This window comes from Dermacentor silvarum, unplaced genomic scaffold (assembly GCF_013339745.2).
Source record: "Dermacentor silvarum isolate Dsil-2018 unplaced genomic scaffold, BIME_Dsil_1.4 Seq399, whole genome shotgun sequence".
In the NCBI taxonomy this organism is placed as follows: domain Eukaryota; kingdom Metazoa; phylum Arthropoda; class Arachnida; order Ixodida; family Ixodidae; genus Dermacentor; species Dermacentor silvarum.
In genome coordinates this window covers 60,720-75,231 of record NW_023606174.1, presented here as the reverse complement: position 1 = coordinate 75,231, position 14,512 = coordinate 60,720, and the positions used below count along the sequence as shown (strand labels likewise).

Here is a 14,512-nt window from a genome sequence, read left to right as displayed (position 1 = left end):
ATAATATCTTGAAACTGGTGTCATCCTGAGAATTAATTCCAAGTGGATCAGCCTTGCGAACTCCCCGGCTACAATTTGTAAATTGCAATATGGGCCATCAGGTAATTAGTTCAAAACTTCATTAGTGAATTATTGTTAATGATTCGATTATGCATTTCAATTTCTTGTGCAAGCAATGTCCGCCTCTTCGAGTAGACCAACTCGATAACTAGAATCGGGCTATCTGCAACAGGCAACCTGAAATAAATTTTGAAAGTGTTCGCTGAAACACCCTGTATATGGTTCGTATGAATGCATGCGCTCAAAGCGTGGCTGTATGGCCTAGTGGTTACGAGGCTCGCTTTGGGATAGAGGAGCACGCGGGTTCGAATCCCGCCTCGGCAAGGAAGTTTTCTTTCTTGGTATCACCATTGTCTTTTTTTTCTCTCTGTTTGGCGGCGCGGTCGGTAGTGCCTCGGTGGCGCGGCGGAAGCCGCGGTGCCGGGCGCCGACGCGAAGCGGCGGTCGTTGAGGTGTTGCGGAGCGCAGCGTAGCAACACTCCAAATAAAAACATACTGCTCCAGTCAGGTAGACTGCTCCCTCCCTGATAGTGAGATTATATTTAGATCATCAGAACAGTGATGCGTTTATTTAGGAATACCATCGATCCCTTAACAGCAGCCACAGTTGTGCCTAGTCACCACCAGCCCAGCGTGTTCTCCGTTCCAACCACCGTTACTAGATCCAACGCCGGCGGCGTTGGAACGGAGGCGTTCCGCCGGTGCCGTCCTCATCGTCCTCCTTTTTTCTCTCGCGTGTGCAATCATCCGCGGAAAGCAAAATACGCGTCCCGGTATCGGCGAATGATCTCGATGCTTACGTGGCAAATCCCCACCAATACCACGTTCCTATGATCTATGGGAATTAAATGCGCGGAGAACCCCGGTGAATTCTCGCTCAACAAACTTTTAACAGCGCCGGCTTGTTTTTCGTTTTTCTTCCTCTTTTTCTTCTTTTTTTAAGGCTGCGTTCCGACTACTAAGCGCTTCGTTATGATAAAGGGTTGGCGCAATCTTCTGCAGCCCTTGAGGGAGCACGGCTCAGCGCGAACGCGTTCCGATCGTGGCAAATAATTTCCTTACGCACTCACAAACCACAGAGATACAGCGTATTAATGGATTGTGAGCGTTGTGCGGCTACCCACAGTGAACCCACCGTAGTTGCTCAGTGGTTATGGTGTTGGGCTGCTGAGAACGAGGTTGCGGGATCAAATCCCGGCCACGGCGGCCGCATTTCGATCGGTGCGAAATGCGAAAACACCCGTGTACTTAAATTTAGGTGCACGTTAAAGAACCCCAGGTGGTCGAAATTATTCCGGAGTACCCCACTACGACGTGCCTCATAATCACATCATGGTTTTGGCCCGTAAAGCCCCATAATTTAATTTTAATCCACAGTGAATTCTTCCGCAACAAATTTAGAATTAAATTAAATTCAGGGGTTTTACGTGCCAAAACCAGGATATGATTGTGTGCCATGCGCCGCAGTGAGGGACTTCGGATTAATTTTGACCACTTCGGGGTCTTTAACGTGCACTGTACACGGGCGTTTTTGAATGTCGCCTACATCGAAATGCGGTTGCCACGGCCAGGATTAGATACGGCGCAGCGCCTAAGCCACAACGCCACCACGGGGTTTCCTCAACAAATTTGAAACGGCGCCGGTATGCCTGGACCAATCACAATTGGATTCGTAAGAAAAGACACCACTAAAAATAAAAACAGCAGATAGATGCGCTATAACAAACAAGCAGAAAGAAGAAATTTTTTCTGGGAAAACTATGTCCACCGGATTGACAACGCGTTTCCGCGTGAAGATTATTTAAACATTTGCATGTAAGGCTAGTCAGACTTTCGTCACGCATGCGAATTTACGCGGCATAGTTCTGATAAGACACACACGATGAAAACACGATCACAAACATATGAAAACCATCTTGAAATAGCGCGCAACGGGATGGCACAACAGAAAGGAAGACGTGCTGTCCCGTCGCGCGCTATTTCAAGACGGTTTTCATGTTAAAAATACCAACTAGCCCAACATATAACTATTTTAAACGATCACAAACACGTATCAGCTTGTGTGTGTGATCGCGTTTTAATTCTTCGTGTCTCTTCAGTGATAGAACTATGCAGCGCGACTTAGCATGCATGAAGATTCTTTGCAGATTTTTACAACTGAAAGATTACCTCACATTCACTTTTTGTTGTCCCACAAAACAGGGAGTAACAAGAGATGGACTTTTGGCTCTTAAAAAAGGAAAGAAAAAAAACAAGACTAAAAAAATAAGAAAAGTCTTAAAGGGGCTGAATTGTATCAAGAGGTATCGGCCGGTGAAGAATAAAAAAGAGCAAATGGGATATGAAAGCAATCAATAAGAATGCATGTATTAAACAAAAGTGAAAGAAAACACTGATGAAATATAAAATATCCCAATATATATATATATAAATAAAAGATCTACATTAAAATTTATCTAAAGATGATAATTGCTAAAAAATAGGATGCATTGCCAGAAAAATTATAATCGGGGCTAGCTTTGTAATTTTTAATCAGACACCTCATTTTTTGTTGTATTTTTCAATAGTAAAAAGCCTACCTCAGGCTAATTCCTGTTTTCTGGCAAAACAATTAAGCGCACTGGATTGGCAACACCTGCACACATGCTACCATTTCTTCCAATTTTGGTCAACTCTACTTCTTGGAAGAACCGGCCACCCACATACTTTTGGTACTAAGGCACGAAGCACTTTTGCCTGGAGAGTACAATTCTAGTGTGGAGTCTAGTCGCTTGCGCCAGCAGTAGAATTAACAAAGCTCAGTGCAATTAATATCGTTTAAACTACAATGTATGTGCTAACTAGCGTATGTAGAAAATACCGTGTGGCTGTAAAGCCTTGCTTACGTGGTAGTTATACTGAGAAATGCAAAAGTGATCTTGCAATTGCAATGTTTCAATTTGGTACTGCTAGTATAACAATTAAAACCATAAAAGTTAAAGAAATGTAGATACTAAAGAACGGAGCTTTTAGTATAAGTGCCTTCAGCATGCTGCAATCTTTAAACGAAGCTTTTTAGCCTACCTCTCTAGCATTTGGTGTAGTTGGGTCAGTCAGTTTCTCAATTTGATAGCTCAGCACACTTAAGCTGCTGCTCAGAAACAAAAAATTGGTCGCATATCTGCTTCCTTTGCTGCAAGTCACGTCGAAAGACGATAGTCTTCTACCACCCCTGATACGTAACACCCTCTCTTCTCTCCCTCCCACCCCTCCCTCTCACTCCTCCCACGATGGATGCAATGGAGGTTTTGCTGAATTCAATTCAAATTTCTCACAATCGCCCTGCTCTCGCGCCATCTGTTGGGACTTTTTATTACTGTTGGTACAAAGCCACGGCTTCAGTCAGCTTGTTTTTAACGTGTAGTGTTTCTTTAACACCAATTCTAATGCATTAATTTTTCGTTTACTAACGTAAAAATCAGTCCATTGCGTATTCTTCATTAAATGAACGCTGCGGATCATGGTTATGTACATATATTTTGCCTCGAATAGGCCTGAGGTTTCCTTTGCACTGTATAATGTTGACGTGTATGGCCCTGTGCCACCAGTGCTAGTAGCTCACTTGGTTTTGGCCGGGCAGTTGAATCAAGTGACAGACAGACAGACTAGGTTTTTCGTGTTTAGGTAGCCCAAGAAATACTATCGTCTTTAAAAAAATTACATGTTTGATGGTGTCTTCGGGTACAGCAGCCTGATCCTCTACCAATTAGGCCACGGACACACTTGTTTTTTATTACATGGGAGTAAGACATTTAAAAAAAACAGCACTACAAAAACTGAAAGTTTCATACACTAAATATCAGGCAAGCAAGTGCAAGCATCTGATAAAAACACCCAGTGCACCGGTGATTCTCGAGCTGCTTACACACTATGAACATAAGCAGCAGATTCCCAAATGAACGACTGAGTGCTTCGAAGTGATTCAGCATGTCTGTCACGCATTTTACTGCGCCAAAGGCTATTCACACCAAGCAACATAAACATGCCATATGGAGGTCTACAAAGATTTTTAAATGTATCTTTTTAGTTGTTCTTTGAAGAATGCCTCAGAAGAAAAACGGCATCTCTGCAGACTACAATGATCAATTGTTTCAGCATGCAGACACAAATGGGAGTTTGTCGACCATGGCATGAAACAGCCCCTTCTTGTGTCAGCCAAGGTTTAACAGGAATAGTTGCTCAATGTAATTTAAAGCACAATGTTTTGACCCTTGCAGGAATGAGAGTCCAGAGGACATCTTAGGTACATCTAGGCAATAGCATGCCAAGTAAGGTGCACAATAAAGAGGATTGAGAACTATATGTCTGTTGAATTCACCTGCACTTTGTGAACACTCGAAGTGCGGCACTTCAGTGTTCATTTAAACAGTACAGGCCTGGCCCCCTCTTAATGATGCTGTTTGTTTTAAAAAGTGCAGGTAAAGTTCATGCACAGTTCCTGAACTTTCTGTGCCACTGGGATTGTCAGTGCCAAAGTCGTGCAGCGATGAAGCAGCAGAGAATATCTCCACCGCCATGACAGCAGATGACGCCACAAGAAAGATAAGCACACTGCTGAATGGCATACTCACAGAAAATGCACCATGAATCAGCAATGATGGCACCCATGTCCATGAGAGAAGCGAGTGTTTGTACGTGGCCCTCAAACGTGTCCTGGAACAGACGGAAAAGGTGTTCGAACTCAAAAGAACAGAAAATTGGGTGCTGGAATTTCCATTAAAAATAGTTTCTTCCCACCTCTTCATAATATCAAGGCATCCAATTTCTTTCCCTCACCAGCTTATGTGCCAGCATTGCAACTAAACCAATATGCTGCTCATTTTCACTGTCAGAGCCCTGCCATGAATTTGACAGAAGTGAGCATTCGCAATACAATAACAGCACATGCTGGAAGATCCCAGCACTGAAAAGCATGAGATGCAAGTGCAGATGCAGAAGACCTGTACCACATCTACACTTCTGCATTAATTTCCAGGAGGCCTTAGCGTTGTGCTGCGGCTGCACTTCTGAAATGACACTGCACAAGCTTGGAACTGTGCAGTGAACTCATGAAAAAAATTCAGGCAAACCGAACAGGCCAAATGTGTATACAAGTGCAGCAAGAATCTCTTTGCAGGAGGCAGTGAAAATATAATCCAGACTAAAGCGAGCCTTTAGAAAGTAAAAACAGCATCCTCCAAGAAGTCCCAAGAGGCTGTGACATCTCTTACAACTGATGACACAACTACTATTTTGGAAGGTAGTTGCACAAGCGAAGTTGTAACATTTCTCTTGGAAATGGACTGTGAACATCACGAAAGAAGAACAGATGGGAGACAAGTTGCCTAACAAAAAGGTGGACGGGGAACAAAGATAAAGAAAATGCTTGTCACGCTGCATGTCCTCAACACATGGGCTCTGGACAAAAGCAGCAAACACACAATGGAAAGCTTGCCCCCTAAGCCATTAGCAGTGTGATATGTGCAGGACATAGATAAGTCAAGCATCTGGGAACACATTGGAAGCTTCGGCTGAGCTAAATACGAAGAACTGCTCCCCCCTGCCAAGTGTTGGCCTTATGCTGTATTTCTGCAACTTCTGCTGACCAATGAGGGTTACCTTTACAATATTGACGAAGAGGTACACCTATGTACTTGAAGTCCTGATTCCACTGAATACCTGCAGAGTTGGCATTGCACACCGCAGACCAAACCAAGATCCTGAGCGCTTCTCAAAGTTAATTGCTGTGCATGAAATTGCACAAACATGCTGTGCTATGCAAGGGTAGTCTCTACACTTTTCTTGACAGCACAGAAATGGGCTATGTCATGTCATCTGCATAGGCAAGTACACGAACCTCATTGGATGACAAGGTGAACCTGTGAACGCCCTGTGTGTGATCACTCACCTGTGTGTGAGCTCTCAAAATTTGCGCGCAAAGTGATCCCAGGTACAAAGTGAACAAGAGTGGGGACAAGAGAAAACCTTGTGTTACTGACGTCTTGAGATAGGTAGACTCAGGTAGACAACTATTACCTTTTAGCCTTGTTGTGCTATTAGCATGATAGATGCAAGGATGCTAATACCTTTAAAAGAGCTGACCCAATGCTTATACGCTTTAACACACGAAACAAGATGTGGTGATTAACTTTATCAAATGGTCTTGCCAAACCAATGTGCACTATTGCAACTCGAACTACACTTTCTATGCACTCTAGCACAGACTGCACAACATAGATATTCGTTTGGAAGGATCTTCCTCTAATGCCACAGATTTCATGGTCTCTTACCACTAATCTAATTATGGCTTCAAGACGCCTAGCTAATATCTTTGTAAATATTTTATAATCAGTGTTGCAAGTTATACGGGGTAATAGCGTTCAACTTTCTGCAGTTAAGCTGCATCACATGCTTTTTGAGATAAGTACCAGCTGTGTGCCCTTGATAGAGTGTGGCAGGCAGGTATCCTAATTTCTAAGCATCTTTATAACAGCGTAAGCTCAAAGACTGCCCAATGCAGAGCAACTAATAAAATTCTGCACTCAAGCTGTCAGGCCCTGGGGTTTCGCCTTTAGGTAGGCAGACAATAGTTGCTTCAACATCTCCAATACAGATGTCACTAACAACATCATCACATTCTTCTTGACTCAGCTGTGGCAACAATGAAACAAATTCTTCAGCTGCAGCTTTACTAAGGATTACTTTATGACCTTGAAAAGGGTGCGCATAATGGCCTGCGACCACTGATCTATTCTATCCTGATCATTAACAATGGTACTGACATATTCTACACACTTGCATGGAACGAGCATGCCAACACTCATCAGCGAGTGAATGACAAGGCTGCTGTTCCAAATACCTACGAGTATTCACATAAACTAGTGCACCCCTGTATCTTTCAGTGTCTTCCTTGGCAATTTAGATATTATTGCACTTCAGGAACAGGAAACAAAAATTGAATCCGGCAAGGACACACAGCGGCTGCTATAGCTCCATTTCTTTTGGAGAATGAAGTGCGTGTGGGCCACACAAATGGTGTCTCTGCAGGCTTTGTTATTTGTGAGAAAACGGCAATGCAACATGTTGGAACTGCACACTGATAAAGCAGGGCACCCTTATATAATGAGATGTTAATATAGTAGTAGTAGTAAACACTTTATTTAGGTCCTGAGAAGCTAGGCAGGCGGGCCTGCTAGCCGTTGGCTAGTCCCATGTCGGAACAGAGAGGCCGTGCCTCTCCGCTCGTTCACGGGCCCTCTGGACAGCCAGGAGTTGGACGTCTTGTCTGGGATGGCCTTCGTCCAGTCTTCTTCTTGGTTAAAATCCTGTAACACAGGGCACTGCCAGAGCATGTGATTTAATGAGCAAAATTCAGTGCCACAATCTGGGCAGAATGGATCGATGTCGGGGTGAAGTTTGTTCAGAAAGCCCCTAGAGGGGTAGGACCCCGTCTGGAGCATGCTAGATTGTGATCTGTTGAGCTTATTATGGGGGGAGGGAAAACTCTGCCTATCCCCTCTGTAATGTGATGTGATTTCTTGAAAAGTAACTAGAGGATCACTGTGGAAGAGCTCTCCCGAACTCACCCGAGACACCATCCCGTCACGGCATATGAAACCTCGCGCACGGTCGTGGGCTATCTCATTGGGGTTCAGGTGACCCGGTAATACGTCTGATCCCATGTGTGCTGGGAACCAGACTATGTGATGAATAGTGTCTGAGGGGGGTCTGCCGTCGAGAATCCTGGCTGCCTGTTTGGCTATCAATCCCGATGCGAACGCTCTAATTGCCGCTCGGGAGTCCGTGTAAACTGTAGTGCGTGTTGTATCAAGTAATGCGAGAGCTATAGCAGCCTGCTCCGCCACGTCGACCAATGAGGTCTTTAGCGAAGCTGCCGAGAGGAGATCTCCCCTGTCATTGACTATAGCTACGGAAAACTTGTCGGAGCTCGTGTGTCGCGCCGCGTCAACAAAGGTCTCCGTTCCGGATAAGTTCTTTAGGAAAGCCCTAGCTCTTGCCAATCTTCGACCTTTATTGTGTAGTGGGTGGACGTTTCGTGGAAAAGGGTCTACAATAAAGGAATTCATTGTTTGATTATCAAGTTGCGTGGTTTCTCCTTGATTAAAACTAGGACGGAGGCCTGCCGCATCCAACAGTCTTCTGCCTGCTTTGGAGTTCGATAATCTAATAATTTGTGCTGATCTTTGCGCTTCAATTAACTCCGAAGTGGTGTTGTGTACTCCCAACTTCATGAGTTTCTCTGTGCTAGCCGTGATTGGAATACCAAGCACCTTTTTGACACTTTTGCGCATGAGCGTATCTAATTTATCTTTCTCTGTTTTTGTCCAATTGAGGGCCGCGACTATGTAAATGACATGGCTCATGAGGAAAGCATGGTGAGCCCTAAGGAGTATATCCTCGCCTATGCCGCCTTTCTTGTTGGACACTCTCATAATTAATCTGAGAATGTTCTCTGTTTTCGTGGTGAGATGAGCTATAGACTTTGCGTTGCAGCCCTTCGAGTCTAATAAAAGCCCTAGAATTTTGATAGAGTCTACTCTAGGGATGGTATACCCATCCCTGGTACGTACGCTAATGGGCACCTGATCGAGTGGGGTGAGGCCCCTAGCACCTCGTCTAGCCAGTCTGTACAGCAGGAGTTCCGACTTTCCAGGTGCAAGTCCCGTACCGTGCAAGTCCCGTGCAAGTCCCGTGCAAGCCTCCTGTAGAGCTTGTTCGACCGTCGCCTCCGATCCTCCGGGACACCAGATTGTAATGTCGTCAGCATATAATGCATGACCAACATTAGCAATTGTTGCAAGGCTTTCCGACAATTTGCGCATTGCTATGTTAAACAGAAGTGGTGAGATAACTGCCCCTTGGGGTGTGCCCCTTCTTCCGAGTGTGAAAGACTCCGACACTGATTGCCTCAACTTTATGACCGCCGTCCTGCTCTCAAGGAAGATTCAACGAAGGAGAAGAATTTAACTCCTAAGTTCAAGGCCGATATCTCCTTAAGGATGTAGTCATGTCTAATTGTGTCGAAGGCCTTGGAGAGATCTAGTGCGAGTACCCCTTTTACATCTTTGTTTTGAGAGTCTATGATCTGCGTTTTGAGCAGGAGCATGACATCCTGCGTGGAAAGCGAGGGCCTGAAACCCACCATATTGTACGGGAATAGCTCATTCCGCTCAATATGTCTCGATATCCTGTTATGCACTGCATGTTCCGCTACTTTGCTAATGCAAGAAGTAAGGGAGATAGGACGGAGGTTCTCCAAGCTAGGTGATTTACCTGGCTTGGGGATTAGAACCACTGTGGCCTTTTTCCAACTGTCCGGTACGACACCCTCCTCCCATACCGTTTATCTCGTTCACTAAGGAATGAATGGCTTTGTCGTCCAAATTTCTTAAGAGCCGGTTTGTGACTCCATCGGGGCCTGGGGCAGACCTTCCGTTAAGATTATGCAGCACTTCCCTGATCTCAGCTTCCGAGATGTTTATAGAAAGCCAATTTGGAGGCACCTTTGCATCTACACCCATGCCACCTATTTCTTTTACATTTTAGGAGTGTACTGTAGGTCTTTTTTTCATAATCCTGTGCCATTTGTTGTATCCAGGCGGGGGGAGAGGGCTATTCAACCTTTTTTTTCACCAGCTTTTTATCCTCTCCTCCTCCATCAACAATGTAAATCAGTGCTGGAGATAAATCTATTATTATTCTAATTATTATTATGCATACTCCAAGCAGGGTGTGTGACCGGGAAGATTATTTTCGGTCATTGACCCAACGCTTACACACTGATCGTGTATTCGTTCTTAGGTAACCTCAGCTGTGTGTGTACAGTGCACAGGATCGGTCATGTACAAGGCAATGCCATATCAGTGTTGACATTTTGAATACCATAGCATTTGATTATATCAGCTTGTTGATGTTTGTGAACACAAAAAAGCCCCATATCGCTACATGCATGTTTAGGGTGCATCTAGTGCAAGGCTTGATCGGAGTTATGTAACCTTAACTGTCCTCCCTAAATTATATGACTGCAATGTGCACTCTGTGTTCTTCAGAAATTATTATTTGGTGCCGGTTGTTTTGGCAATAGTGAACTTCAACATTCACAATTAAGCTGGAACTTATGGAAACTTTATAATCTATAACTATCACACCAGCCTATTCTCAAGCATGCCCCTGAAAATGTCATAAAAGTATCAAGCCGCAATTGCTTATCTTTTTGCACAGTGGGAAATGTTCAAGCAAGCAGTCAAAATGATAGCAACTGCAGAAGCTATTTTTGAGAAAAAGAAAAATATGAAGAGCTGTGCAGCTTTCTGGACCAGTTACATGAACTTGAATGCAATTACAGTGTTAAGGCACATAGGCCACATACACGTGAACAAAACAGAATAACAACTTTACTAGTCCTCCTTCATGCAAACTAGTGCAGCGAGATGCTTGGCACAAGTGTTGCGAGTCATTCTCTTGTGAAAGCTGGCACGTGTGCATGTAATGTTCCATAGCAATAGTTTACTTATAAAAGACAGAGTGCACATTTTGCTAGATGACAATGTGGAAAATTTCTGCCTGAAAAGAAGCTTGTGCAAACACGCTATCATTCATTCAGAACAATATTCACCAATTCAACAGTTTCAGTGGGAGAAAGCCGACTACAGTTCTGAGGCCACGTTTAGGGAAGCCTTCTTTGTGACATCCGAAGGTTTAGATCCTGGTGTTAGCAATGGAGTGTCACATACAAAGAAAGCCAGCTCTGCGTCTGCTCCTCAAAGTTTCACTTACACTGATTACCATAGTGCGAGGTATCTGCATGAATTTTCCTTTTCTTTTCTCAAGCTATCAATGTTTGCAGTTCATTGCATCAAAGAATGCATTGTTGAACTTGCACTAGAAGGTTTTTAAATGCATAGCTAGAATTTCCCTATAGAGCAGCATCATGGTGTACAGTACATGTGCACTGCCCCAATTAGTTGTGTCAAATGAAGCGGGATGAGCCTTCGGATAGAAGATTAAGAAGCACAGGAACATGGGTAGAGGAGACGAGGAGGATAAAGTTGGAATAAAGGTAGACAAGATGGACACCAGTTTCACAGCAATGCTTTACGTCTATTGTGGCCTTTACCTAGGAACGCTACATTACTTTTGCATAGCCGAGAATCGACTCCAACATGAGGGCGACATTTTTTCTTGACGAGACCTCGACAGAGAACATAATCTTGTCGAGATACCAAGCTCAAGATGAACCAGCGGTGGAACTACCTCGCGAACTCAACTCGGCAGAACTCGTGAACCTGGTTTTAGAGAAGACTTCCATGGGCACTGCTGAAAGTCGGAAAGGTGCTGTGAAAGTGAAATTGTGTCTGGCGACCTTTGATAAACTAGTTCTTCAACCGGTGCGTCGAAAGGACTCCTCTGGATCATTGTCTTCGATGGAAGAGGTGAGCCTCCTTTTTAAAGCTCTTCAGCTACAGCAAGAAATGACTGTGCAACAGAACCAACTGGTGACATCGCTTATAGGCTCTCTAAACGCTGAGAAGCTGGGGACTAAATTTGTTGAACCTGATGCGTTCGACGGCATGCCTTCAAGTCCAGAAAGTTGGCTTGAACTTTATGAATATGCTGCTGAGAAGAACAACTGCACTCTGATGAGGACAAGATTACAGTTCAGTCCACTTATAACGATATCGAGAAAAACAAAAAAATATGATTGTTATAGCCGATGGTCGCTAATCTGGACTGCCGTTATAAAAAAACGCTGAACGTACCTTTGCAGCACTGGACTCGAATTTGCTGCTTGCTCTAAAGAATAGATGATGTAGAAAGTAGGCTGTGAAAAACAAATTTATTTCTAGCGCCAATGATCGTGTCAAGCGTTAGGCGCCCCAAAATAGTCCAAAATTTGCACTTGTTTTTACGGCAGCTTCAGCTTGACAACCGCGGTGTGCATGGATTCCAGCTGCTGTGCGAACACTGGTGACAATCCTTTAGCATGCATAAAACAATTAAGGAGTCGATCGACGACAGTGCACTTTGCGTGGACATCGAGGTCGGGGTCAAGGAGCCACTGTCAATCTCGTTGTCAGTCACTGCTTCCGTTGCCACCGTCGCACAACTTTGCAGTCTGTCGAGTAAGCACATCTTCGGCGATTGCCTCGTCGGTGATCTCATCGCAGAACGAGGCAGCACTGTCTGCAGTCAAAAAGTCCTCCATCGATGCACCACCTGTGTCACCAGTAGGAACGAGCTCCCAGAGCTTGGTTATTTCAGCATCTTCCATCATGTTCGTCTCATTATCAGTGGGTTGGGGAAGTTCGTCCTGACGCACAAAGCCCGCCTTTTTTGAAGCAGTTGTATATAGTTGACCACTTTACTTCATACCACGCACCATAAACGAAGTGCACGGCTTTCAAAAGGCTGATCTTCAGGTCAAGGGTCTGCTATGACCCGACGTGCCAGGAGCTTTACTAAGATTACTAATTACTAAGATTAGCCGCTCCAGCATGTGCCGCCGATACAGGGCTTTAAAGTTGGCGATCACGCCAGCATCCAATGGCTGCAGGCCTGCCGTAGTATTCAGAGTCAGAAACATCAATTCGACACATGTTAGCTTCGGGCTAATGCTGTGTGCGCTACAGTTGTCCAGTAGCAACACTACTTTTCTTCCTTGGCCTTCAATGATACTGTCGAACTCAAGCAGCCACTCTTCGAATAGGTCGCGGGTTATCCACACTTTCTTATTACTGCGATAACGGACCGGGATGTGCTCATTCTTAAAGCACATTGATCGCCCGATCATGAAAGTCTTGAGGCGATGGCTCTTGTCCATGCTAACGCACAGCAGCACGGTCACCCTAAGTTTTGAATGCTTCCCGCCAGGGCATCGACCTCCTTTAAAAGCGTGATTCTTCAACGGCAACATTTGAAAAAACAGCAGTTTCATCGTAATTATATATGTCTTTCTCCACGTAGCACTCCAGAACACCAGGCAGCTTTGTCTGTAGCCAATGCTGCTTTGCCTGTGTGTCCAAAGACGCTGCTTCCCCTACCATGTTTTTCTAAACGATTCCGTGCCGCTCTTTAAAGCACTGGATCCAGCTTCCCCCAGGCTCAAAATTTGGGTGTCCCAGAAGAAAAGCGAAGTTTTTTGGTTTGGTGGCAAGTATTTGCCCACTAATTGCCACATTATGCATGCGGATTGTTATGAACCACTGGTAAAGCACCTCTTCAACATCGGCGTACAAAGGGTCTCTAACCCTTTTCCACTGATCAGCATGGCCGCTAAGAGCACCTGCCTTCACAATTGCGGTTGCTTCCAGTTTTCAAAATGGTTGATATTGTCGACTGGGCGAGCTCATACTTCCTCACGAGGGTGCTCACCTTGAAGCCGCGTTGAGAATCCTGCAACATATCTATCTTCGTGTCAAGCGACACAGCTTTGTGCTTGTCGGCGCCATCTTCGAACTGCGTTGTCCGCTGCTTCCGTGGCTTCAGCTCAGTGTTTGCCAACCAATTTTTGGAGAATACTCTACTTCATCGTGAAAAATTACCCTACTTTACCCTACGCCTAAAATAGCACAGTTTATTAATAATAAGGTACAGACTATACTTCACAGCACGACATGAAAGACGTGCGGTGGTGCTGAAGTCGGTAGCGACTGTCATCGAAATAACTAGCAAAATGCATATGAAAAGCGAGCATATGCACCTTAGCGCACGTAGTCTCCTAGAAGGGGAAGAGGGAGAGAGAGATTAAAGCCTTTATTGAGCAAATGATTGTGGTGTGTTTGTTGTGTTGCATATAGGAAGTGACCATAACAAAAACAAAACGTACCAAATCAAAGAAAGCAAAGCAATACTACAGGATCGGCGCTCCACGCGTGCCGTGGCAGACGACAGATACGCTTCTGACGGCTCCTAAACTGTATATAGGAAAATGATTGAAAGGTGGGCTATACGGCTTCAATTCATGATGTAAAAGACAGCACAAGCAAACAAGGGACAGAGGGAAGATCAAAGCAATAAAATGCAGTTGTGAGTTCAGTGCCCGTCTCTTTTTTTTAATGATATGATATAAGGAGATGTTGATGCACAAATAAAGCGCCGGCTACTCCTTAGCTCTTGAATGGGTCTAACCTACAACGTACAGGGTTCAACATACAAGAATACATGTCAATTAACCTTCTCATACATGCAACGTTTACACAGCAACACGACAACGTAAAAAAAAAGAAAACAAAACTTGGTACAAAGAATGAAGAAGTTCAATCACTCTACAGCACTGCAGAAGAAAGTCTCAAGAATACAAATAATAATGGCACCTTACAATACAGTCTCTAATCAGCGGGTGGTGCACACAATCGGTAAATGCATTATCACATATAGCCAGAACAGAATAATAGGACATAACATAATCCACAAA

The 14,512-nt window shown here is 44.4% G+C and overlaps 1 pseudogene; it reads right to left on the bottom strand.

Annotated features, from left to right (window-relative positions):
- Window positions 1-11,879: 11,879 nt before the first annotated feature.
- On the bottom strand, window positions 11,880-13,584 carry LOC119435039 (tigger transposable element-derived protein 4-like; annotated as a pseudogene).
- Window positions 13,585-14,512: the final 928 nt, after the last annotated feature.